A 24,749-nucleotide genomic window follows, 5' to 3' on the forward strand; every position below is an offset into this window, starting at 1 on the left:
CTAGACAGATCATTACGTACACACAACCACAAACCTATATCTCACTCGCTATCTGAAGCACCTTCAGGCATAAGTGCTGCTACAAGCCACCGGCCAATCGATGAAAGACTCCGCTGAATAAAAACAGGACAATCTACAATAGGAGACCGCCTCACTCCCGGCCATTACGTGCATCGTCTCCAGTCTTAAACCTTTCACCAACAATTCATTGTTTTTATATGCGTTAGTCCAATTAGTTCAATGGAAGAAAAAAAAAAAACCATCCAGAATGCATTAGGTTGTCACACATAAGTTCGGGACTCAACAGTGTGCGTAATGACATGAAGGAAGGCGGCTACAGTCATCTACACACCTTAAAGGGGCCATCCGGTGAATGAGGTCTCATTACAAGTCAGAACTCACACAGTCCTCATTAAACCAGGCTACTTCTTGAAAGGTACTAATGCAGAACTGTCGTTTTCTACACTGAATGTCCCTTTAAATCCACCCTTCCAACCATGCACAAGAAACTGAGAACCAATACACTATCATATAGAACGCCCTATGGGCTCTGCTGACAGTTGGAAGGCTAGTGGGATTGTAAATGCTGCCCAAATATTGAAAAGGTAATTGTTCATAATCACATTGCAATATCTGTAAACAAGCTGACTCGTTTCTTATCTATCGTGTATTTTAAAATGTTTTTGGTTGATAGTTTGATTTATTTTTTATATATTTTGTATTAGGAGTCTTGTTTTTCATTCTTACCTTGTGTTTTTTTTACTGTGTTTTTAGCATGTTTCATATCCTTTATGGTTATTTATTTAACCGAATAAAGAACATTTTCTTCTTCATGTATTATTGCTCAAGATAACATGCTCATATTTTTCTATTGTATGTTATTGATAGTATTGTGATAGCTATGCAGTTGGTAACCATCCATAAATGATGTGCATGATAGAATTATGGCTTTGGAAACCACTGTTATTTGTGCAATAACAATAGTGGAATAAGGAACACACATGTATATAAATGCTAGATATGCACTGCATACATGCCAGGCGTATGTACATTTTTCAGCTATTCCCGTTTATAGACCGATTGTCCCAGTTAGGGAATTCCATTTTTTTTTTTTTAACGCCACTCCAAAGTTCCAGCATGCAACGTGCTGTGGGATAAAAAGGCACGGCTGGCTGAAGGTGTGACACATGACACAGGACCAACAGACAGCCTTTTCCTTCCAGCATGTTGCTGAAACAGGCGATGGAAGTACGGGTGTGGGGTGCTGCAGCACCCCCAGAATAACTGTGCTGGAGTTCAGAAGGTGAAAGAGCAATGAAGAGGTCTTAATTTTTTTTTTTTTATCTTGTCATATTTGCTGTGTGTTCCAAGAATAGTGGTCAAAGGTCATACTATGTTTTCTGACAAATTGCTGCTTATTCTTTTAACATGGAGATTGGGATTTACTTTTCGTTCTCCGACGGCAAACTGAGAGGCTTTGGTAAAGGCAACTGTGTGACGATCTTGCTGGGATACGAAGGAAATGGCGTAGGGCGTAATTTTTTTTAATACAACAAAATTTAAAATCTGTAAAGGAACTGTACAAATAGTTTTGAAAAAAATATCAGCAGTTAGGTCAGCACAAATGAACCACATTTTTCTTGTAATTAAGAGATTTGGTGGAAACAAAGAATTTAATAGGATCAAATCAAGATACTTTACTTTGTGTTGCGCAAATGATAAACATTACACATTATCGTTTATGTGCTGTATAGTTTTTGATGTAAAACTGCACACCAGTGCAAATGTGTGTCCATTTCAATGGAAACGTGCTGTCTGTAAATGACACTGCGCTGCCACACCAGGCCTGTGTAATATATTTACAACAGCATGCTCCAACATCCACCATCGATTTACATCCTCCGCCCTTACCGCTCTCCTGGGCGTGGCACATTTGTTACACTTCCTCTTAGTGTGGCACTGGGATTTTTCACAGTCGCTATGACTACAGTGTTGTAACACAGTACCCCTACTCTGAAAACAATTCCAGTACCGCTGAGACTAGCAATAATTTATGTGGCAGCTAGGGTTAGCAGTAAAAACAAGCATTGAAAAATCCAGTAGATCTCACCTATGCAAGAGCTATTGGCTTTGCCAATGCTTTTTAGCCATGTTGTGCACCAGCATGCATGCTGTTCGGCATGGCTACAGGTTAGTAGAGGAGAGTGGCGTGGACAGGAGTGGCGTAGAGTGTTGTTGAGTGTAGTGTTGTGTTGTTGAGTGGAGAGGCATAGAGTGTAGTGCTGGGGCATAGAATACAGTAAAGGGTTGTGGAGTGGCATAGAGGGACTTGAGTGGAATGAGTGGAGTGGCGTGTTGTAGCGTAGAGTTGAGTAATGTGTCATTGAGTGGAGTGGAGCACTGTGCATTGTCGTATAGTGGCATACAGTGGAGGGACATAGAGTGACATAAAAAGAGTATACATGGTGTCGTAGCGGACTGCCATTACAGACAACACATTTTCAATTGAGATGGCCTTTTACATTTACACATACAGCTTTACTTCTAAAACTATACAGCGAACAAACGATAATGTGTGGATATGTTTCCACCACATTTCAGAATTACCAAAAATATATGCTTCATTTGTGCTTTCCTAATTAGGATATATTCCGAAATATACGCCCAGCTCATTTACAGATATTTTCATTTTGTGTGTTAGAAAAAAAACGTTCCTTTCCCACCCCACAGAGTCCAGCAAGATTGTAACATAAATCCTCTCACTTTGAAGTCAGCAAAAGAGAAGTAAACACCAAGCTCCCTCAGAAGACAGAGCCTGACATTTGACCTCTGTCTTTGAACACATACTAAACATGACAAGATAAGAACATTTAAAGGCCTGTTTACAGAAAGTGAGCACTTGTGGAAGAATACAGTAAACAGGCGACGCTCCACAGGCGGGACAAAGACATTCTGGACAGCCTTAAAAAATTAAGCCATCAAATAGAAAGCAAGCAAATGTGAGTTACAAACCACAAATCCAATGGTAAGCAACAGACAGAATGCATTTCCGGAGAATCTTTCAGAATGTTCGCAAGAAGTATTTTCCAAACCAGACAGCTGCCTTGTCTGGTAGGCTTTAACCTCAAAAACATTGTCACTAAATACTTTGCTCCAGTTCTGTCATTTAAGCCTTTGTAAACTGGTACTTTTGTCCAAGTGGGTCTATTCAAGTGGTCCCAGGACTATAGCTCATAGAATGCATTAGGTTGTTAAATAAAAAGCTAGCACTTAACATGATATACCCAATGACAAGAAAACATATAGTAACTCCTCTAATAGAAACACTTTATAAAACACCAAAATTAAATAACAGAACACACCACTCTCCAGTTAATTAACATATTTTTACATGATACTATATTTTCACCCTGGGCTTTTATTTACAAATGATTGCTTCCAGTCTAGGCCTTGTAGCTATGAACCCGATGTATTCTGGGGGTTGTATCTGGTTCCTTGCAAGTCGATCAATGCAGTGATAAGTCTCCGCGGTCAAGCGAAGGCACAGAGCAGGAAACGTGCCGCCCCGGTAACCCTACCCTGATCCGACAGGTGTGTCCTCACCAGTGCACCAGGCGGCTCACAACTGCCGTGCCACACGCACACGGCCACACTCACGCACCCACCTGGCTGACGCCCTCCCGGACAGTGCAGCAGAGGACTCCGCTATAACCGTGAAGGTGTGGGTAGCCCCTGTCCTTACACTAAGGGCGTGGCCAAGTGCACGGGAGTCACGTGACTGACTGTAGAGCCACGCCCACCAGCCTCACTGCAGCTGCTGGGAGCCCGTTGTGCTCAGTAATGCGCTATTTCTGCACCCTGTACTCCCCGGGGGCTTCTCCGGGCAGTGACAGGCGTCTCAACAGGGAAACGTTAATTGACACTAGTGTGGTGTGGAATTGTGTGATATGGTACAGCTTGGTGTAACATTACAACTGAGCAGAGTGAGTCACGTTTGATCGGGTTTGTAACATAACAACAACGTCTAGTCCAGGTGAACACAGAGGGGCTTATTTACAAGCCCCTTGCGCCGTAGGTGCGTTACTTTTAATATGGGAAGAAGTGACGTACCGGCAGCGCAAGGGCCATGTAATAAGCCCCAGAGTTCGCAAGCTTCCTAGGGCCATGCATGCGTGGTTTACACTTTGGTTGTTTTCTGTACATTGTGTACCTGTGGTCCGGATTTTTAATGGGATAAACGGGACTACAAGTCCCAGAATGCAAAGGGAAAACCTGGAGTGGATGAGATAATCACACGCACGGCCTTGGTAACATGACTGCTCTGGTGGACACGGGTGAGGGCAACCTGGACCTTGCAATCTGACACAGATCACAGAGAGGGGGTGTCTCTGGACATCGCTGGAACATATACATGGGCCACTAAATGGAGGGAAGTCTGTGTGTGCTCACTGCTGCAACCCTGATAATGGGTTAACAAAAGGTTTCAGAACGTTCACCCTTGATAATAAAATGAATATTAGTGCACTCGCCCCCCCCCTCCCCCCCGGTTACTAAACCCACTGAGCTATCCAAGCAGTCAGATCACGATAACGATCTACAACAGGCTGACACGGGGCTCCCTCAGGCATGAGGTTAAATGCCCCCTGCCTCTCAAGGCTGCGGTATCTCGGGAGGGGGCCGGACGCCCCCTGCCTCTCAAGGCTGCGGCATCTCGGGAGGGGGCCGGGGTGTGTACGTGGAGCAGGCTTATAACCGGTCCCGCAGAATGGGCCTGGAGGACAGAAATGCTGCAGAACAAGCTCCACCGTCCCTCGGGGTTGCCTTTTGTGGGCCCTGCGTGCTGGCAACGAACGAAACTTGACGGACGAGGGAGAGGCTGGGTGATACAGGTTGTGTAGCGGAGAGAGGGATAACGCACCTGCTGCAGAGACTGCGGTTCAATCTACAGACCACAAGTTCGAATCCCAGTAAACTTGTCAGTTTGTCATGCCAGGGTCCGATATCTGTGGTAGTGGGAAGAGGCCAAACCCATCAAATAATTGAATGAACTAATATACCTTCTGAAGAGATCTTGGAGCTGTTGATTGCAGTTTTCAATCCCTTTGTAATTAGGCCTGGGCAGAGTTTGCGTGGAGCTCCGGGAAGTGACCAAAAACATACGCGGAGTTCCGCAAGCGGTGGAGTGCATGACGTCCTGCTGATTTTTAGCACTGGGTGTTTGTCCTGCGCAGTAAAATCAGAGTGAACGGCACCTTCCGCAGCCCAAGAGAGCGCTGCTCTTAGTACCCCCAGGGGCACCCCGCTGTCCCCCCTCCCCCATAATAGGTTACCCAAATGACACACACAAGACAGTTGGTGTTGGGTAACAATGCTGCAGGTTTATTACATAATTCCAGAATATGTAATGGGTGGGTTATCTTACGGGCGATCCAAGGGCAGGCAACCAACTGGGTCGCCTGCCCGCCTGATGAGCCGGGCAGCGCAGGAGCGATGCCCGCCGTTGCTGCCCTCCAGGTGATTCTATGTACGATCACGTGCCGTTGGTAATTCTACTCACGCCCCCCTTCTGGGGGCGGAGCGTCGCTTAGCAAGCCCCCGGTTGTTCAGGCCCACAACCGCCCGCAGGACTAGCGGGGCGCCGACACGGCTTCCGGGACCCTCCCATGAGGCTCCTCGGTTTTTGCTCAGGCACCCCCTATGGTGCCGCGCAGAGGTACCCTTTGTACCGGCCTGCTTCCAGATCGCCCTGTAACTCCGCCTGCAACGAAAAAGAAAACATTACAACGCTCAGAAACCCCCCCCCACCCAACGCCTACGCCGGGTAAGCGGTAGGGAGGGAAATGGCTAGGTGGGCGACAAAGATGTTGCCAGGAGGGTGGGGGAAGGCTAAATAGCCTCCCCCTCACACCAGGGCCAGGAAGTGACACGCATTGCGTGTCACTTCCGGCCAGCCCGAGGAGGGGGGCTCTGGTCTGCGTCCCCGCCCCCCCCCAGTGGGAGGAGGGGTGACCGGTGCCCCGGGGGCACTAAGGCGCCGACCGCCGATTGGCCCCCTGCGGGGGCCGTGCTCAGCGGCATAGTACCCCCAGGGGCACCACGCTGTCCCCCCTCCCCCATAATAGGTTACCCAAATGACACACACAAGACAGTTGGTGTTGGGTAACAATGCTGCAGGTTTATTACATAATTCCAGAATATGTAATGGGTGGGTTATCTTACAGGCGATCCAAGGGCAGGCAACTAACTGGGTCGCCTGCTCGCCTGATGAGCCGGGCAGCGCGGGAGCGATGCCCGCCGTTGCTGCCCTCCAGGTGATTCTTTCTACGATCACGTGCCGTTGGTAATTCTACTCACGCCCCCCTTCTGGGGGCGGAGCGTCGCTTAGCAAGCCTCCGGTTGTTCAGGCCCACAACCGCCCGCAGGACTAGCGGGGCGCCAACACGGCTTCCGGGACCCTCCCATGAGGCTCCTCGGTTTTGGCTCAGGCACCCCCTATGGTGCCGCGCAGAGGTACCCTTTGTACCGGCCTGCTTCCAGATCGCCCTGTAACTCCGCCACAGCCCTGGAGGCGGCTCACCGTCGCAGCCAGGGCCCTCCACCAACCCGCTATAGTCTTACCTGCAACCTCTCCTATCTAGGGCTTCCTGCAACTAGCTGGAAGGGAACCACCCTTGCAAAAGGAAGAGTTTGAAATTCTGCCACCTCATGACCGTGTGACTGCGCTAGCGGGACTCAAACCCTGTGAGATCCCTTATATCCACAGGCACAAGACTTACCAGTGAGATATAGCTCCTGGTGTTGTAGATGGCCCCATCTATGTCCCCAAGGCCCGAGACGCTATCCTAGGGTCTGCTGAAATAAAGGACCCGTTGGGCCTGAGAAGATGTGCCAAGAACTATTCGCCCCCCCCCATGCGGGAAGGTTACCCCCTTCACAATTCTGGGCCTGCCCGCTCGAACTCGATCCGAAGGTATTGGCGCGCAGAACGTGAGCACCGTATTTACATACATAATCGGGCACGGGGAGATTAAGTGATCTGCCCGGAGTCACAGCGCGACTCGCCCGACGGTATATGGAGCGCAGTCCATACGCCCCGTATCTACATACATAATCGGGCACGGAAGTGGGATCATGAGCCGCCAAAATTCGCGACCCTCGGGGGGCCCAGGTGGACCAGGTCCAGCAGCACGCATGCATATCTGGGCATGGGGCGGTCAGTGATTTGCCCAGAGTCACAACCACAGCGTGAAATGGATCCGAAGGTAATGGCGCGCAGTTCCTGAGCACCGTATAAACATGCATCATCGGGCACGTGGATATTAAATTATCTGCCCCGAGTCACAGCGTGACCCGCCCGAAGGTGTTGGAGTGCAGTACATCAGCCCCGTATTTACATACCTATTCGGGCACGGTGGATTAGTGATTAGCTCAAACCGTAAAGCACGCAAAATTAATAGAGCGCCGGACACGAGCATCAACCAAATAACCCATTCGGGTGCCGGGGGTGTCGTAATGCCCGGAATCACCTAATGCGTGCAAATGTGGGCACGAGCAAATTCTTGTGAATAATACATGCACTCGTATCAAGTGTCTGCATTATAGGAAGCCAGCCAATACATGTTGCATATTTATCTAGCGTGAACTCGACCCGAAGGTATTGGAGCAAAATCTTGTGAACCATGCCTGCACTTGTATCAAGTGTCTGCCTTATAGGAAGCCGGCAAATACATACCGCATATTTGTATAGCGCGAACTCGCCGCCAAAGGTATTGGAGCGCTTTACATGAGCACCGTATTTACATTACACATGCCGGCACGGGGAGCGTAGGAGATTCGTACCATATAACACGATCCCCGTGCCAACTCACTTGAGCACTGCACCCGATTAACCATTGAGGTGCGGGGTGTTTAGTAATGCCCGTAATCGCGTACTGTGAACAATGCATGTACTTGTGTCATGTATCTGCCTTATAGGAAGCCAGCACTTACATGTTGCATATTTATATAGCGCGAACTCGACCGGAAGGTATTGGAGGACTTTACATGAGCACCGTAATTACATTACACTTTCAAGCAGGGGTGCTTAAGAGAATCGTACCATATTACACGCTCCCCGTACCGCATCACGCGAGCACCTCACCAGATTATCCATTGAGGTGCGGGGGGTTTAGTAATGCCCGTAATCGCGTAATGTGAAAATGCATGAACTTGTATCATGTATCTGCCTTATAGGAAGCCAGCAATACATGTTGCATTATTATATAGCGCAAACTCGACCCGAAGGTATTGGAGCGCTTTACATGAGCACCTTATTTACATTACACATTTAAGCACGAGGAGCTTACAAGGTTCGTACCAGTTAACCATTGAGGTGCGGGGGTCTGAAATGCCCGTAATCGCATAATGCGGACGCGACCTCAAGGGGCGGAACCTGGCTTCCTTAAACCAGCGTCCAGCTCGCAGTCGTCGGACTACCCGCCCTCCGCAGGTCACCACGCCTAACGCACGCAGCCCACTGCATGCCCCCCCCGCCCTCAGCGGCAGCATAGCCGCGGGAGGGGGGACGATAACCGTACCCAGGGAGCGCCACGGGGGTTGCAGTGCTGGTGTATTAGGGCCGTGAACCCACGCTAATCTCCTAACGGCTCCCCCGGCGCAGGGTGTGCGGGTTCTTTGCCGGCCGCACCTCCATCCATTTACTTTACTCGCGAGGGCCGCTGCCATTGAGAAGTATGCCCCGCGGGCGAAAGGCCGACGGACACACGATCGATACTGTGTGTAATGAGCGCTTTACCCTACACTGAATCTCGCTGCGGCGCGCTTGGGTAGGGGAAGGTTTAGACCTTTCCCGCGAAACCCCCCGAACCCTAGATCGATGCGGCCGCCACCCTCTATCTCGCTGCAGCCGATGCATGGGCAGGAGGTAGTCTAGAAGGCATTGAAGCGCTTTAACTAGTGCAGTGTTTCCATTACACATTCACGCATTCGGTGGCAGCGCATCCATTGCCCAGGACCACGCGGCCCGCTGCATGCCCCCCGCGCCCCCGGCAGCCAAAACCATGCATCCACGCGAATCATGTAAATGCCTCATAGGCAACCAGCAAGCACCGCCTGCATAATTATATAACGCCAACCCGACTTACAGGAATTGGCGGCAATTCTTGTGCCCATACAACCTATGCATCGCGCATCCGCCTTGTTTAGGCAGCCAACCAGCCTGTTGCCTCATATATCGCGCGAATGACCGGAGGTATTGGAGCGCTTTACGTGTTCATCGCCGACATTGCAGGAATTGGCGGCGATTCTTGTGCCCATACAATCTATGCATCGCGCATCCGCCCTTTTATGCAGCCAACCAACCTGTTGCCTACTATGTAGCGCAAAATGCCCGGAGGTATTGGAGCGCTTTACGTGATCATCGCATTTCCCTTACACTAAGCAGTGGGAGCTCAGTACCGTAATACCGATCGAATACCAAAGCGTCCCGCGGTATTAGAGCACCTTACATGAGCGTCGTATTAACCTTACAAAGGGCACTGGGAGAGCGCCCTCATGAGCATCGCATTTACATTACCCAAGTCCCTGGGAGCTCAGTACCGTAATAAACATTCGAGTACGAAAATGACCGAAGGTATTGTGGCGCCTTACATAGGCCTCGCATTCACTTTTACACAGGGCACTGTTGCTCAATCCCGTATTACCTGCTCAAATGCTTGCATCCCGCCGCCTGAATGCGGGAACACGGGGGAGGTTGCGGGCATGCCAAAGCGGTGACGGTTCCTAACCCCCCCGCACCCTCAGCAGTCGCGCAAGCAGCATGAGGGTGTCGGGGGGACCTGCTTCCTTAAATCAAGCTTCATTTTGGGGGCGACCGCGAGGCTCGAAATCCGCGACCACACTAAATACTGTCCTTATTGAAATCCGTTATATGGCGTGAACTCGACCCGCAGGTCCTGGAGCGCTGAACATAGCATCGTACTTACATTACATACTCAGGCCCGGGGAGATTAAGCGATTAGCCCCCGAATCACCGAGTGTGGACGCGGCCACGGGGCACGAACCCTGGTTTCCTGCACTGAGTCGGCAGTGCGGCCGGCGGACCACATCGCCCACGGAGATCTGGACCCGCGGGACCTGGAGCGCTGTACATAGCACCGCATTTACAATACCTCACAGGCACGGGGTGATTAAGTTCTTTTGCCCAGAATCACCGGGTATGGACGCGGCCACGAGGCTCGATCCCTGGTTTCCTGTACCGAGTCGGCGGTGCAGCCAACGGACCACAGCACCCACGGGATCTCGACACGCAGGTCCTGGAGTGCTGTACATAGCATCGTATTTACATTACGCATTCAGGCACGGGGAGATTAAGTGATTTGCCCAGAATCACCGGGTGTGGACGCGGCCACGGGGCTTGAACCCTGGTTCCCGGCCCCGTGACGGCCGTGCCGCCGATGGACCGCATCGCCCACGGGGATCTCAACCCGCAATTCCTGGAGCACTGTATAGCCCGTATTTACATTACATATTCAGGTACTGGGGAATTAAGTGACTGTACATAGCCCGTATTTACATTACATATTCAGGTATTGGGGAATTAAGTGACTTGGGGCTTCTAACTTACGCAACCCTTTCGCGCCTTTTCCTCCGCACCACAAGGGGCCCCCAGTAGTCGGGCTAAGTCCATAACTACACTGATGTTAACCGCTCTTTAACCGGCGCCGCCGACGGACCGCTGCACCCGCCTGTCACGCCACCCATGCCCCCATCTTGCACCCCCTCCACCCGTGGCCAACAGAGCCACAGGGCCCCGTCGCCTGGTACTGCCCAGGGACAGGGCCGGGGCGGAGTGGGTGCAGCAAGACTCACCGTTGATCCTATTAACCACGACGAGAGACGACCGATGCGACATGGATCCGGGGACACAGCGACGAGCCTACGACAGTTGAAATGGTGAAGTGGGCGACAAAGAGGTCGCCAGGAGGGTGGGGGAAGGCTAAATAGCCTCCCCCTCACACCAGGGCCAGGAAGTGACACGCATTGCGCGTCACTTCTGGCCAGCCCGAGGAGGGGGGCTCTGGTCTGCGTCCCCGCCCCCCCCCAGTGGGAGGGGGTGTGGAGGGGTGACCGGTGCCCCGGGGGCACTAAGGCGCCGACCGCCGATTGGCCCCCTGCGGGGGCCGCGGTCAGCGGCATTCTGCAGCTCCAGTAGATGTTTTACTTGAGCGGTCGCTTCCTCAACGCGAATGGGAGGGTTCTCAAAGCGAGCGGTGGCGACCCTCTGCGACTGCCCGCCTAGGGGAAATCTCGCCGGGAAGATTTTCCTCAGTCGTCAACTTAACAGTGATGTCCGCGAGCGAGGAAAAAACTCAGCTCTGTTACGCGGATCAGAGTTTTTCGGAACTCCGCGCACTATGCGGAGCCGGCAAAACTCGGCGAGCGGAGCCGGCAAAACTCGGCGAGCGGAGCCGAATTTCACGCCCAGGCATGAATGTAATAGCTCAATTGATAAACGTGCCTGTTGCAAAAATCTGTGTTCTTGTAACCTCTACGTCACTCATTCAATAAGCTAGCTGTGGGGGTATTGTACTGTTGTTGCTTATATGTAGCGCTTTATAACCGTCACGAGGCACCTGTTGCAGAGGTCTGTGTGAAACCTGCAGGCCGCAGATTCCAGCTCCTGGGTTCTGACCCTGGTGAGTAGCAAATATGTGCAACCTGTAGGGATTGTGCACGAGTGTGACGTTCCCTGAGGGTCTTGCGATGGGGCGAATCACTTGGTGATGGCGCAGAGATATTAGTGTAAGGAATGCTGCACTTCAGACAGTGCCAGCACATTTATTGTTTTTAAATACAAACACTGCGATTCTTATACACTACAAAACCTCGTTAGCAGATTGTGAGATATCTCTTCCCCGAGTTAGGACGTGAGACAAGGGAAGATTTTGTGCAGGAAGTGAAAACAAGCACTGGCAAAGCCAATAGATCTCACCTTTGATGCCTATTGGCTTTGTCAGTGTTTTATAATGATGTACACCATGGATATGCACAAACATCTTCCCAGGGGCCAAAAAGTATGGTCTGTGCTGCGGCCAAGCGCTGCGTTGATGCCAGCCAGATGGGGGTCAGTAGAGAGGTGGATGTAAGGTGGGTGCAGGTGGAGTGAAGCATCTACAAGGAGTGGACTATTAGCTATGAAGTTATTTTGAGGGATTAAGTCCATTCTGCCCTATAAATTATGCTCCTAAACTCTAGAAGAGACACAGATTTGACACTACTGAGGTATGCTGTATCTGAATCACTGTACCACACCCTGGGGTACGCCTTACCTGCTTTCTATCGCTACCTTTAGCGAGTCAAGTGTACAAAAGAATAACTTGATAATTAAAATGGAATAAAATATAATCTTAGCCCTCACAATCGTTTTAGCCCTTTGTTCCCTTATCTGTAAACATTAGGAATGCTCATAAACAGTCTCAGTTAGGTTGCAAGCGCTATAAAAACTCTTTGACAAAGACTCCCCGCTTTGTTGATACCTGCATTTTAAGTATTGCTGGTAAAAAGACCATATTAGGTGGTTCTCCTAATTGCCGTTTACAAAGTTCGTGCAAATATTCCTTCATTGCTTTTGATTATATCTCTGTGTATTTTTAGATTCTTACGAAAAGGCCTCTTAATGTGTCCTATTAACATCCATCATGTTTTGTTGAGATGTGAATTACAGGTGGCAATATGGTTATCCGTATATATGCTTCATTTGTAAAGACTGTTCTTTTTCAGCACTTGTGTGTTAGCACTTAATACTGGTGTAAAAGCTAAGAAGTGCAAGCTAGATTTGAGCCAATGCTATTTAAATTACAGTACGCTGCTTCTTTCGAGACTTGCGTAGAAATAGGATTGTTGAAAAGAAGTGTACCAACTAGGGCTCTGCACAAATTACATTTTGCAATTGGCATGCACCGGGGATGCTGGAGCAATTTGTTAGAGTGGAAGTGCTGTCATTAATTTTATATCACTTAAGCTATAGGGACTGTGAAAAATCTATGCGTCACACAATGAACACGTGCAGTACATTTATTCAGTAGGAGAGTGGTAAGGATGTAATATGTAGCTGTGGTACATTTTGGAGCACACTGTTGCCAACATATTACTAAAGCATAGGGTGGAAGCACACTGTCATTTACAAACAACACATTTTCAATTGAACTGACCTCTACATTTGCACTGGCATACAGTTTTACGGATGAAATTTGGCAGCGCACAAACGAGAATGTGCGCCAATAGGGATACAGCGATTTTTTTCATGTGCGCATCACCAAGTGCGTTGATTTGTTTTGTTCCTATTGAAACCTTCAGAATTACAAAAAATTGCTTCATTTGTGCTTTTCTAGCTGCTAATATATATGATAGACTTGTGCAGGTCATTTACAGGAATTTAAATTGTGATGTATGCTTGACAAAAATTACATCCCGCGGCTTGTCCTTTTACGCTCCCTGTATCCAGCAAGATTGTTGCATAGTTCACTTGACAAAATCCTCTTGTTTTGCAGTCAGAGAAAGAAAAATAGATACAAACGTTTCTTTCACAAGAAAGAACAACGATTTGTCAGAAGACATAGCGTGACATTTGACGTCCCTCTTTGAACACATAGCGAATGTGGCAAGATACAACTACATTTAAAAGGCTCCGTATTGCTCGTTTGCCTGCTCCACTGCAGCACGGTCACAGGCATAGGACTGGCCTGACATAAGCAGAATCAGTCATGCAGGAAGATAATTCTGCAAGGAAATTGGAACTGCTTGAACACAGCCAGGAGGAACGGGGACTGAGGGTGAGTTGGATATTAAATCAACCTTGTTGCCAAAAGTGTAGCAATGCACACAGGGAAACTTTTCACAGAAATACAGTACGTTTATTACAACCCACTGAGCTGCATAAATTGCTCCGTGAACTGGCGTACAAGGAAGACAGCTGAAAACACAAGCACTCTCGAGGAGTGCCGCATGAAAAAGAAAAAAAGACTTCATGGAACATGCGGGACAGTTTAACAAATAATGCCAGCCAAGAGAGCACAAACAAATGTGAGTTACAAAACACAAAGCCAATGGTAAGCAACTACAAAACACAAAGCCACTGGTAAGCAACTACAAAACACAAAGCCACTGGTAAGCAACAGGAGGAATGCATTCCTAGGTCAGCTTTCAGCATGGAACGCATCAGGTGAGAAAGAGTGCCGTACTTGTAAAGGAAATGATCAGTACTTGTCTGTAGGGCTGGTGTAGTAGTAATGGATAGTACCAGTACTTGTTTTGGGGCTGGTATGCTAGTATTGGATAGTACCAGTACTTGTTTCTGGGGCTAGCATATTATTGATGGACGATATCAGTACTTCTCAGCAAGGTTACTCTACTAGTAAACAACAGGATAATTACTTGCATATAGTGCTGGTATACTAGTAATGGACTGGATCAGTACTTGTATGTAGGGCTGGTATGCTAGTAATGGACAGGATCAATACTTGTATGTAGGGCTGGTATGCTAATAATGGACAGGATCAGTACTTGTTTCTGAGGCTGGTATACCAGTAAAGGACAGGATCAGTACTAGCAGATAGTGCTGATATGCTAGTAATGGACAGTATCAGTACTTGTTTCTTGGGTTGGTATGCTAGTAAAGGACAGGATCAGTACTTGTATGTAGGACTGGAATGCCAGTAATGGACAGGAGCAGTACTTGTTTATGAGGCTGGTATGCTAGTAAAGCACAGGTTCATTACCTGTTTCTGAGGCTGGTAAGCTAGTAAAGGACAGGATCAGTACTTGTTTCTGAGGCTGGTATGCTAGTAAAGGACAGGATCAGTACTTGTTTCTGAGGCTGGTATGCTAGTAAAGGACAGGAGCAGTACTTGCATATAGGGCTGATTACTAGCAATGAACAGTTCCAGTACTTATGCTAGGAATGGAAATTACCAGTCCTTGTTTCTGGGGCTGGACTGCTAGTAATGGACAGGACCAGTACTTGTTTCTGGGGCTGGTATGCTAGTATTGGACAGTGCCAGTACTTGTTTCTGGGGCTGCTATGCTAGTAATGGACAGTGCCAGTACTTGTTTCTGGGGCTGCTATGCTAGTAATGGACAGTGCCAGTACTTGTTTCTGGGACTGGCATGCTATTGATGTACGATATCAGTACTTCTCAGCAAGGTTGCTCTACTAGTAATGGACATGATCAGTACTTAGTTCGGAGGCTGGTATGCTAGTAATGGGCAGGATCAGTACTTACATATAGTGCGGATATGCTAGTAGTGGAAGGATTACTACTTGCATATAGTGCTGGTATGCTAAGGACATGATGAGTACTTGTTTCTTGGGCTAGTATGCTAGTAAAGGACATGATGAGTACTTGTTTCTTCAGCTTGTATGCTAGTAAAGGACATGAGCAGTACTTGCATATAGTGCTGATATGCTAATAAAGGACATGATCAGTACTTGCACGTAGGGATGATATATTAGCAATGAAGAGTTCCAGTACTTATGCTAGCAATGGACAGTACCAGTACTTGCTTCTGGGGCTGGTATGCTAGTATGGGACAGTACCAGTACTTGTTTCTGGGGCTGGCATGCTATTGATAGACAATATCTGTACTTCTCAGCGAGGTTGCTCTACAAGTAATTGACAGGATCAGTACTTGGCTCTAAGGCGGGTATGCTAGTATTGGACAGGATCAGTACTTACATATAGTGCTGGTATGCTAGTAAAGGACAGGATCAGTACTTGTATGTAGGACTGGTATACTAGAAACGGACAGGATCAGTACTTGTATGTAGGGCTGATATTCGAGCAAAGGACAGGATCAGTACTTGCATATAGTACTGGTATTCTAGTAATGGACAGGATCAGTACTTGTTTCTTGGGCTGGTATGCTAGTAATGGACAGGATTAGTACTTGTTTCTTGGGCTGGTATGCTAGTAAAGGACAGGAGCAGTACTTGTATGTAGGGCTGGTATGCTAGTAATGGACATGATCAGTACTTGTATGTAGGGCTGGTATGCTGGTAATGGACAGGATCAGTACTTTTATGTAGGGCTGGTATACTAGTAAACAACAGGATCAGTACTTGTTTCTGAGCCTGGTATGCCAGTAAAGGACAGGATGAGTACTTGCATATAGTGCTGGTATGCTAGTAATGGACAGGATCAGTACTTGATTCTTGGGCTGGTATGCTAGTAAAGGACAGGATCAGTACTTGTTTCTTGGGCTGGTATGCTAGTAATGGACAGGATCACTACGTGCATATAGTGCTGGTATGCTAGTAAAGGACAGGATCAGAACTTGTTTCTGAAGCTGGTATGCTAGTAAAGGACAGGATCAGTACTTGCATATAGTGCTGGTAAGCTAGTAAAGGACAGGATCAGTACTTGCATATAGTGCTGGTAAGCTAGTAAAGGATAGGATCGGTACTGTTTTCTGGGGCTGGCATGCTAGTAAAGGACAGGATCAGTACTTGCATGTAGGGCTGGTATGCTAGCAATGAACAGTTCCAGTACTCATGCTAGCAATGGAAAGTACCAGTACTGGTTTCTGGGGCTGGTATGCTAGTAGTGGACAGTAACAGTACTTGTTTCTGGGGCTGGTATGGTATGCTAGAATTGGACATTACCAGTACTTCTTTATAGGGCTGGTATGCTAGTAGTGGACAATTACAGTACTGGTTTCTGGGGCTGGTGTGCTACTAATGAACAGTAACAGTACTGGTTTCTGAGGCTGGTATGCTAGTAATGGACAGGATCAGTACTTGTTTCTGCAGCTGGTATGCTGGTAATGGACAGTACCAGTACTGGTTTCTGGCTGGGGCTGGTATGCTAGGATTGGACAGTACCAGTACTTGTTTCCGAGGCTGGTATGCTAGTATTGGACAGTACTTGTACTTGTTTCTGGGGCAGGTATGCTAGTATCAGACAGTAGCAGCACTTGTATCTGAGGCTGGTATGCTAGTATCGGACAGTACCAGTACTTGTTTCTGGGGCTGGTATGCTGGTATTGGACAGTACCAGTACTTGTATCCGAGACTGGTATGCTAGTATTGGACAGTAACAGTACTTGTTTCTGGGGCTGGTATGCTAGTATCGGACAGTACCAGTACTTGTATCTGAGGCTGGTATGCTAGTATTAGTATCAGTACTTGCATCTGGGGCATGGTATGTTAGTATTGGACAGTACCAGTACTCGTTTCTGGGGCTGGTATGCTAGTATTGAACAGTACAAGTACTTGTTTCTGGGGCTGGCATGCTAGTATCGAACAGTACCAGTACTTGTTTCTGGGGCTGGTATGCTAGTATCGGACAGTCCCAGTACTTGTTTCTGGGGCTGGTATGCTAGTATTAGTACCAGTACTTGCATCTGGGGCTGGTATGCTAGTATTGGACAGTACCAGTACTTGTTTCTGGGGCTGGTTTGCTAGTATTGGACAGTACCAGTACTTGTATCTGAGGCTGGTATGCTAGTATTAGTACCAGTACTTGCATCTGGGGCTGGTATGCTAGTATTGGACAGTACCAGTACTTGTTTCCGGGGCTGGTATGCTAGTATTGGACAGGATCAATACTTGCATATAGTACTGGTATGCTAATAATGGACAGGATCAGTTCTTGTTTCTGGGGCTGGTATGCTAGTAGTGGACAGTAACAGTACTTTTTTCTGGGGCTGGTATGCTAGTATTGGATATTACCAGTTCTGTTTTCTGGGGCTGGTATTCTAGTATTGGACATTACCAGTACTTGTTTCTGGGGCTGGTATGCTAGTATTGGATATTACCAGTTCTGTTTTCTGGGGCTGGTATTCTAGTAATGGACAGTACCAGTACTTGTTTCTGGGGCTGGCATGCTATTGATGGATGTGAGACTGGCCTCGTGGCGTGGGCCCTCCCGACCAGCCAGCCACCCCACAACCGCACCTGATCCCCGATGTCACAGACTTCCGGCCACCATGGCCCAACATCCCGATGGCGGCCGGGCCCCAGCTACACCCAAGACCCCACCACGCATGCCCGGCCGAGGGAGAGAGAAACCCCCCAAGCCAGACCAGGAGGCGCCGTCCCCGTCACACCTCTGTTATCCTCCCCAAGGAGGGTTTCGATCGGCCACCAGGCCCCCGGTGAGCGGGCGCCTCGCCTGCTGGGCGTCTGGAGACCCTCCCAGACCCACCTGAACAGTTCAAAGGGCCGAGCAACAGGAAATCCCGACACACCGCCCCTAGGCACCACGACCCCTCTCAGCGAGGACTCCGGACTTCAAAGAGGAGGGGGAGTATAACAAGGGGTGATGAAGGGACAGGAGGTAGAGGAGACCTGGACGACGAGAGCCTGCTGACCTGGTCGCGGCTCGATCGCTCCCCGAACCGAAGAACGCTACCCGAACTCTGAACCAACTAAGCCCTGCTGACGCTGTCGCGGCTCCCTGACTCTGAACCATCTGAGCCCTGCTGACGCTGTCGCGGCTCCCCGACTCTGAACCATCTGAGCCCTGCTGACGCTGTTGCGGCTCCCCGACTCTGAACCATCTGAGCCCTGCTGACGCTGTCGCGGCTCCCCGAACTCTGAACCATCTGAGCCCTGCTGACGCTGTCGCGGCTCCCCGACTCCAAGACCACCTGTGCCTGCTGAGTGACTCGCGGCACTCTCCTCCAGAAGAATCGGCAGAGATTGCCGAGAGAAACAACATCCCCCAGCTCGAGGATTGAGAGCTGTGCGAAGGATACTCCGCAGAGACACTGAACTCAAAGACTGACCCGCTACCCCCATACCCCCATCACGCACTCGCCGCCGTTTGTGGCGCTGCTTCAATACCTGCATTTCGGATCATAAAGGTCCCTTAAAGCTAACGATAAAGTACTATCTTGCGAAGAACTACTGTGTGGTGTCCCTCTGTCCGAGAGTGCAAGTTCAGTGTGTGCGATCCTAGGTACGAGACCCTCCCAGGAAGGGCCTCCCCGCCTTGCTCGGCCTAACTCTGGGAGAGGTGGGTCAACGGGTGGTCAGGAACGTATTCCGAAGCCCCCAGAGAACGCCTTTCCAACATTTGGTGGCAGACGACGGGATCCGAGCCGACACCTAGAGATCGTACAGTAAACGGCTGACGCACTACCAAGAAGAGATGGAAGAAGAAACCTCCCTAGGTGCCGCAGGTACCAACACAAGCCCGACGTTCCGAGAGGACCAGTTGGAATATTATACGCATTGAGAATTAAAACAGTTCTGCAAAGACCTTGGAATTGCTACCACCGGATTAAGCACGAAAGAGGATTTCCAGGGAGCATTGAAGACCTGGGTCGAGGCAGGAGCTTCCCGGGCCCAAACTGAAGGAGGGCCGCCAAACGAACCACGAAGCATCCCGGTGAGGAGCAGCGCCCCAGAGGGGGGCCTATCCTCGGAGGAACTAGCGGACTAAGAAAGGGGTCGCAACCACGAACTAGAGCTAGCGAAACTGAAAATCGAGGGAGCGCTAAAACTGGCCGAGAAAAAGTTGGCAGTAGAACAATTACGCCTACAAGGAGAACTCGAGGAAAAGAAACGACAGAGAGAACACGAAGAAAGAAAACTCCAACTAGAACACGAACGCAGCCTGAAAGAGATCGAGCTCAAGGCTAAAAATGAGGAGTCCAGACCCTCGGGAAATCAACCAGCCTCCACCACTGTGGAACCAAAAGTCCACATCCCCAAGGATGTGGTGAAAGAATATTACAAGAACGACGACATCCAGCAATGGTTCAAGGCCTACGAGGTGGCCATGACCTCCCACCGAGTTCCACAAAAAGACTGGGGGGCTGGTTTATGGGGCCGGTTCCTGAGCGAGGGGAGAGATACCCTGCTGGACCTGCCCTCCAAGATGCTGAACTCCTACAGTCACATGAAAGAGGCCCTAGTAGCCAGATATGGGCTCACCCCCGAAATGTACCGGCAACGGTTTCGAGACTGCAAAAAGATACCCGGTACCACATGGGTGGAGTACGTGAACTTTTACAGCCGGGCCTTGGACGGGTGGATCAAGGGCAGCAAGGTCTTCACCTTTGAGGAGCTGTTCGACCTAATCGCGTGGGAACACTTGTCCGCCAATTGCTTTGTGGAGTTACGCCAGCACCTCCTGGACAGCAAGCTCACTGACCCTCGAAAACTGGCCGTCGAAGCTGACCGATGGGTGAACACCCGGGCCTCCCGGGGTCCCGTGGGGGACTACGGTCGCCACAGTCAGGGACCCCCCCGCCAGAGGGGCGGAGGAAACCAAGGCCGACCGAGAGAATTCCCGGGGGGCTCCCAGCACAGTCCTCCCAGAGGCCAACCACCGCACTTTCCAGCCCCACCTCCAGCCAGCACCGGGCCACCGGGGAGGTCGGGACCCCGAGTCAAGATCACCTGTTTCCGCTGCCAACAGACCGGACACTATGCCAGTGACCCCTAGTGTCCCATGTACCAACGACCTGCAACGACAACCCCTCCGGCTCGACAAATGGCCTCCGTAGCCCTAGGAGAAGAGATGGAAGACTCCGAAGAGTGGGAACCAGCCGCCATGGCCCTGGTCTCCCTAGGGGACCGAGAGATGGTCCCCGGAACACCCCTACCCGCCAACACGAAGAAGTACCGACAGCAGGTGACGGTCAACGGTCACCGCGTCGAGGGCCTCCGCGACACCGGGGCGAGTGTCACAGCGGTTCACTGCCACCTGGTCTCCGAAGACCAGATCCTGCCCGACGCCTTTTGTCCAGTCATCTCTTCAGACAATTCCGAGAGCCTATGCCGGATGGCCCTGGTACCCTTCGAATGGGGGGGGAGTCACCGGTAAATTGAGGGTGGCAGTCCGAACCTCCCAAACCGTAGACTGCCTCCTGGGTAACGACCTTGAAAGTTCCCCGTGGGGACAAGTGGAATGAAGAGCCCATCTCCAGATGATGGGCCTACCCGAATGGGTATGCGCCACCACGCGCTCTATGACTATCCGATTGCCTTCCTCCGAGGGAGTTGAGGCCATACCGCTGAACACAGTCGCCGTCCCCGAGGGCCGGGACGCGCTACCCGAGCCAGACAACCCTCTTCCGGAAGAAGAAGCCATTCCCGATGACGGGTCAGTGCATCCAGATCCCGAACCACTGACCGAGCTCGGGGACCTGCCCGAGATGGCCCAGTGGCACTGCGAGGGAGGTCCCTCCCGAGAAGAATTCTGCCAGGAACAAGCCACCTGCCCTTCCCTCATTGGACCCCGGCAACAGGCCAAAGCCCAAGCAGCAGGCGACCAGTCCGGAACCCACTGGATATACTGGGAAAACGGCCTCCTGTACAGCGAACAGAAGTCGGCCGAGCTGGGATCGGCCCGAGTACTGGTGGTACCCCTGCGCTTCCGAAGTCTCCTCCTGGGCCTGGTCCATGATGTACCACTGGCAGGACACTTAGGCCAAGACAAAACCTACCAGCGACTAGTTACCCACTTCTATTGGCCCAAGATGCGAGCGAATGTGGAGGCCCACTGCAAGTCATGCCTCACGTGCCAGGCCAGCGGAAAGAGTGGGGGGAAGCGCAAGGCTCCGCTACAACCCTTCCCCGTTGTTAGTACCCCTTTCGAGCGGGTGGGAATTGACATCGTGGGACCCCTGGATCCCAAGACCGCCCAGGGCCACCGATTCATCCTCGTCCTGGTGGACCATCCCACCCGCTACCCCGAGGCCATTCCCCTCCGCACCGCGACGGCCCCCGTGGTAGGCCGGGCCTTGATGGGGATCTTCTCCCGCGTGGGGTTCCCCCGCGAAGTTGTGAGTGATCGTGGCACGAACTTTATCTCCAAATACATGAGGTCCCTATGGCAGCAGTGCGGAGTATCATACAAGTTCACCACCCCATACCACCCCCAAGGGAATGGCCTAGTCGAGCGATTTAACAGGACCCTGAAAGGGATGATCATGGGCCTCGAAGAACCCCTACGCCGGAGATGGGACGTCCTCCTCCCTTACCTCCTGTTCGCCTACCGAGAGGTTCCCCAAAAATCTCTGGGGTTCAGCCCATTCGAACTACTGTACGGACACCCCGTCCGGGGACCCTTGAGCCTGGTCAAGGAGGGCTGGGAAACGACTCCCCGGGGAACCCCTCCCGATGTGTTCCGCTATATCCTGGCGCTCCGCAACCAGACCCGGAAATTCCGAGAACTCGCAGAGGCAAACCTCGAGGCTAGCCAGGAAGAGATGAAGCGCTGGTATGACCAGAATGCCACGCTGGTCGAGTTTCAGCCGGGCCAACAGGTCTGGGTCATGGCCCCGGTGAAACCCTGCACCCTCCAAGACAAATGGACTGGTCCTTTCAAGGTGGTCGAGCGGAAGAGCCAAGTTACCTATCTAGATGATGTGCAGTCCCCACGGAACCCCCTCCGGGTCCTCCACGTGAACCGCCTCAAACCCCACTTTGTGAGGACCGAGTTGAGTTTGCTCCTGGCCACCGATGATGGGACTGAAGAAGACACAGAGCCCCTTCCAGACCTCCTGTGTGCTAAAGAAACAGATGGCTCCGTAGAGGGGGTGAGACTGTCAACCACCCTCACCCCCCAGCAGTCCGACGACTGTCGCCGGCTGCTAAGACAATTCACAAACCTCTTCTCCCTAACCCCTAGGGTCACCGACTGGTGTGTCCACGACGTAGACACCGGCGACAGCCCGCCAGTGAGACACCGAGCCTACCGGGTACCTGATCGGGTCCGAACCAGCATCCAGACCGAAGTAACCAAGATGTTGGCCCTCGGGGTGATTGAACCCTCCGACAGCCCCTGGGCCAGCCCGGCAGTCCTGGTCCCGAAAGCGGCCGCCCCTGGTGTCGCTCCCGAGCTGAGATTCTGTGTGGACTACCGGGGACTCAATGCGGTCACCCGAGCGGACGCTCACCCTATCCCCCGCGCAGACGAGCTCATCGACCGCCTCGGGGCTGCTCGCTACCTCAGCACGTTCGACCTAACCTGTGAATACTGGCAGATCGCGCTCACGGAGGGAGCCAAGGAGCGCTCTGCCTTCTCCACCCCAGACGGGCACTACCGCCTTTAGGGTGATGCCGTTTGGAATGAAAAATGCCCCGGCCACCTTCCAGCGACTGGTGAACAGGGTCCTGTCCGGACTAGAGGGGTTCAGCGCAGCGTACCTCGACGATATAGCAGTATTCAGCTCCCAATGGACCGAGCACCTCCAGCACCTCCGACAAGTACTGCTGGCCCTGCGCCAGGCCGGCCTAACCATCAACGCCAGCAAATGCCAAATCGGACTCCGTGATCTATCTGGGGCATAAGGTGGGAAGCGGGCAGGTCGCCCCCCTCCAGCCGAAGATCAACACCATCCTGTCCTGGGAACCCCCAACGACCCAAACGGAAGTCCGGGCCTTCCTGGGCCTCACCGGTTACTACCGAGGTTTATTAAGAACTATGGCAGCATCGCAGGCCCCCTCACAGAGCTAACCTCCAAAAAGCACCCGAAGAAAATACAATGAACTCCCCCGTGCCAGAAAGCGTTCGACGCCTTGAAAGCCGCTATATGTACTGCTCCGGTACTCAAAGCCCCCGACTACTCTCAGGAGTTTGCAGTCCAGACGGACGCCTCGGAACACGACATCGGGGCCGTCCTCTCACAGTTCAACGATAAAGGCATAGATCAGCCCATAGACTTCATCAGCCGAAGGTTGCTACCTCGAGAACGGCGGTGGAGTACCATTGAAAGAGAGGCCTTCGCAGTAGTCTGGGCCCTCAAAAAGCTACGGCCCTACTTGTTCGGAACCCACTTCCGAGTGCAAATGGATCAGACCCTTGCGGTGGCTGATGCAAATGAGAGGAGAAAACCCCAAGCTGCTACGATGGTCAATCTCCCTCCAGGGGATGGACTTCACTGTGGAGCATCGCCCCGGGACTGACCACGCCAACGCGGACGGCCTGTCCCAAATCTTCCGCTTCAGCGAGGAGAACCCCCAAGTGGATGGGTAGTTCTCCCCGCCTTTCAGCTGGGGGGGGGCACGTGTGAGACTGGCCTTGTGGCGTGGGCCCTCCCGACCAGCCAGCCACCCCGCAACCGCACCTGATCCCCGACGTCACAGACTTCCGGCCACCATGGCCCAACATCCCGATGGCCGGCCGGGCCCCAGCTACACCCAAGACACCACCACGCATGTCCGGCCGAGGGAGAGAGAAACCCCCCAAGCCAGACCAGGAGGCGCCGTCCCAGTCACACCTCTGGTCTCCTCCCCAAGGAGAGTTTTGATCGGCCACCAGGCCCCCGGTGGGCGGGCGCCTCGCCTGCTGGGCGTCTGGAGACCCTCCCAGACCCACCTGAACAGATCAAAGGGCCGAGCAACAGGAAATCCCGACACACCGCCCCTAGGCACCACGACCCCTCTCAGCGAGGACTCCGGACTTCAAAGAGATGGGGGGAGTATAACAAGGGGTGCTGAAGGGACAGGAGGTAGAGGAGACCTGGACGACGAGAGCCTGCTGACCTGATCGCGGCTCGATCGCTCCCCGAACCGAAGAACGCTACCCGAACTCTGAACCAACTGAGCCCTGCTGACGCTGTCGCGGCTCCCCGACTCTGAACCATCTGAGCCCTGCTGACGCTGTCGCGGCTCCCCGACTCTGAACCATCTGAGCCCTGCTGACGCTGTCGCGGCTCCCCGAACTCTGAACCATCTGAGCCCTGCTGACGCTGTCGCGGCTCCCCGACTCCAAGACCACCTGTGCCTGCTGAGT

At 51.5% G+C, this 24,749-nt stretch overlaps 1 protein-coding gene across 2 annotated transcripts in view; it reads right to left on the reverse strand.

Moving 5' to 3' along the window:
* Window positions 1-24,749, reverse strand: part of ANXA9 (annexin A9) — a 288,305-nt gene that overhangs the window by 74,222 nt on the left and 189,334 nt on the right. Inside the window, exon 1 of one of the 2 annotated variants that reach the window (XM_085639697.1) lies at window positions 3,666-3,757. The exons of the other annotated variant lie outside the window; for it this stretch is intronic. The gene's annotated coding sequence lies outside the window, so the exon portion shown is untranslated. Of the gene's footprint in view, window positions 1-3,665; window positions 3,758-24,749 lie in introns of those variants that run through there. 2 annotated transcript variants of the gene reach the window in all.

The sequence above is a fragment of the Triturus cristatus genome, chromosome 12 (genome assembly GCF_964204655.1).
Source record: "Triturus cristatus chromosome 12, aTriCri1.1, whole genome shotgun sequence".
NCBI classification, from domain to species: Eukaryota; Metazoa; Chordata; class Amphibia; order Caudata; family Salamandridae; genus Triturus; species Triturus cristatus.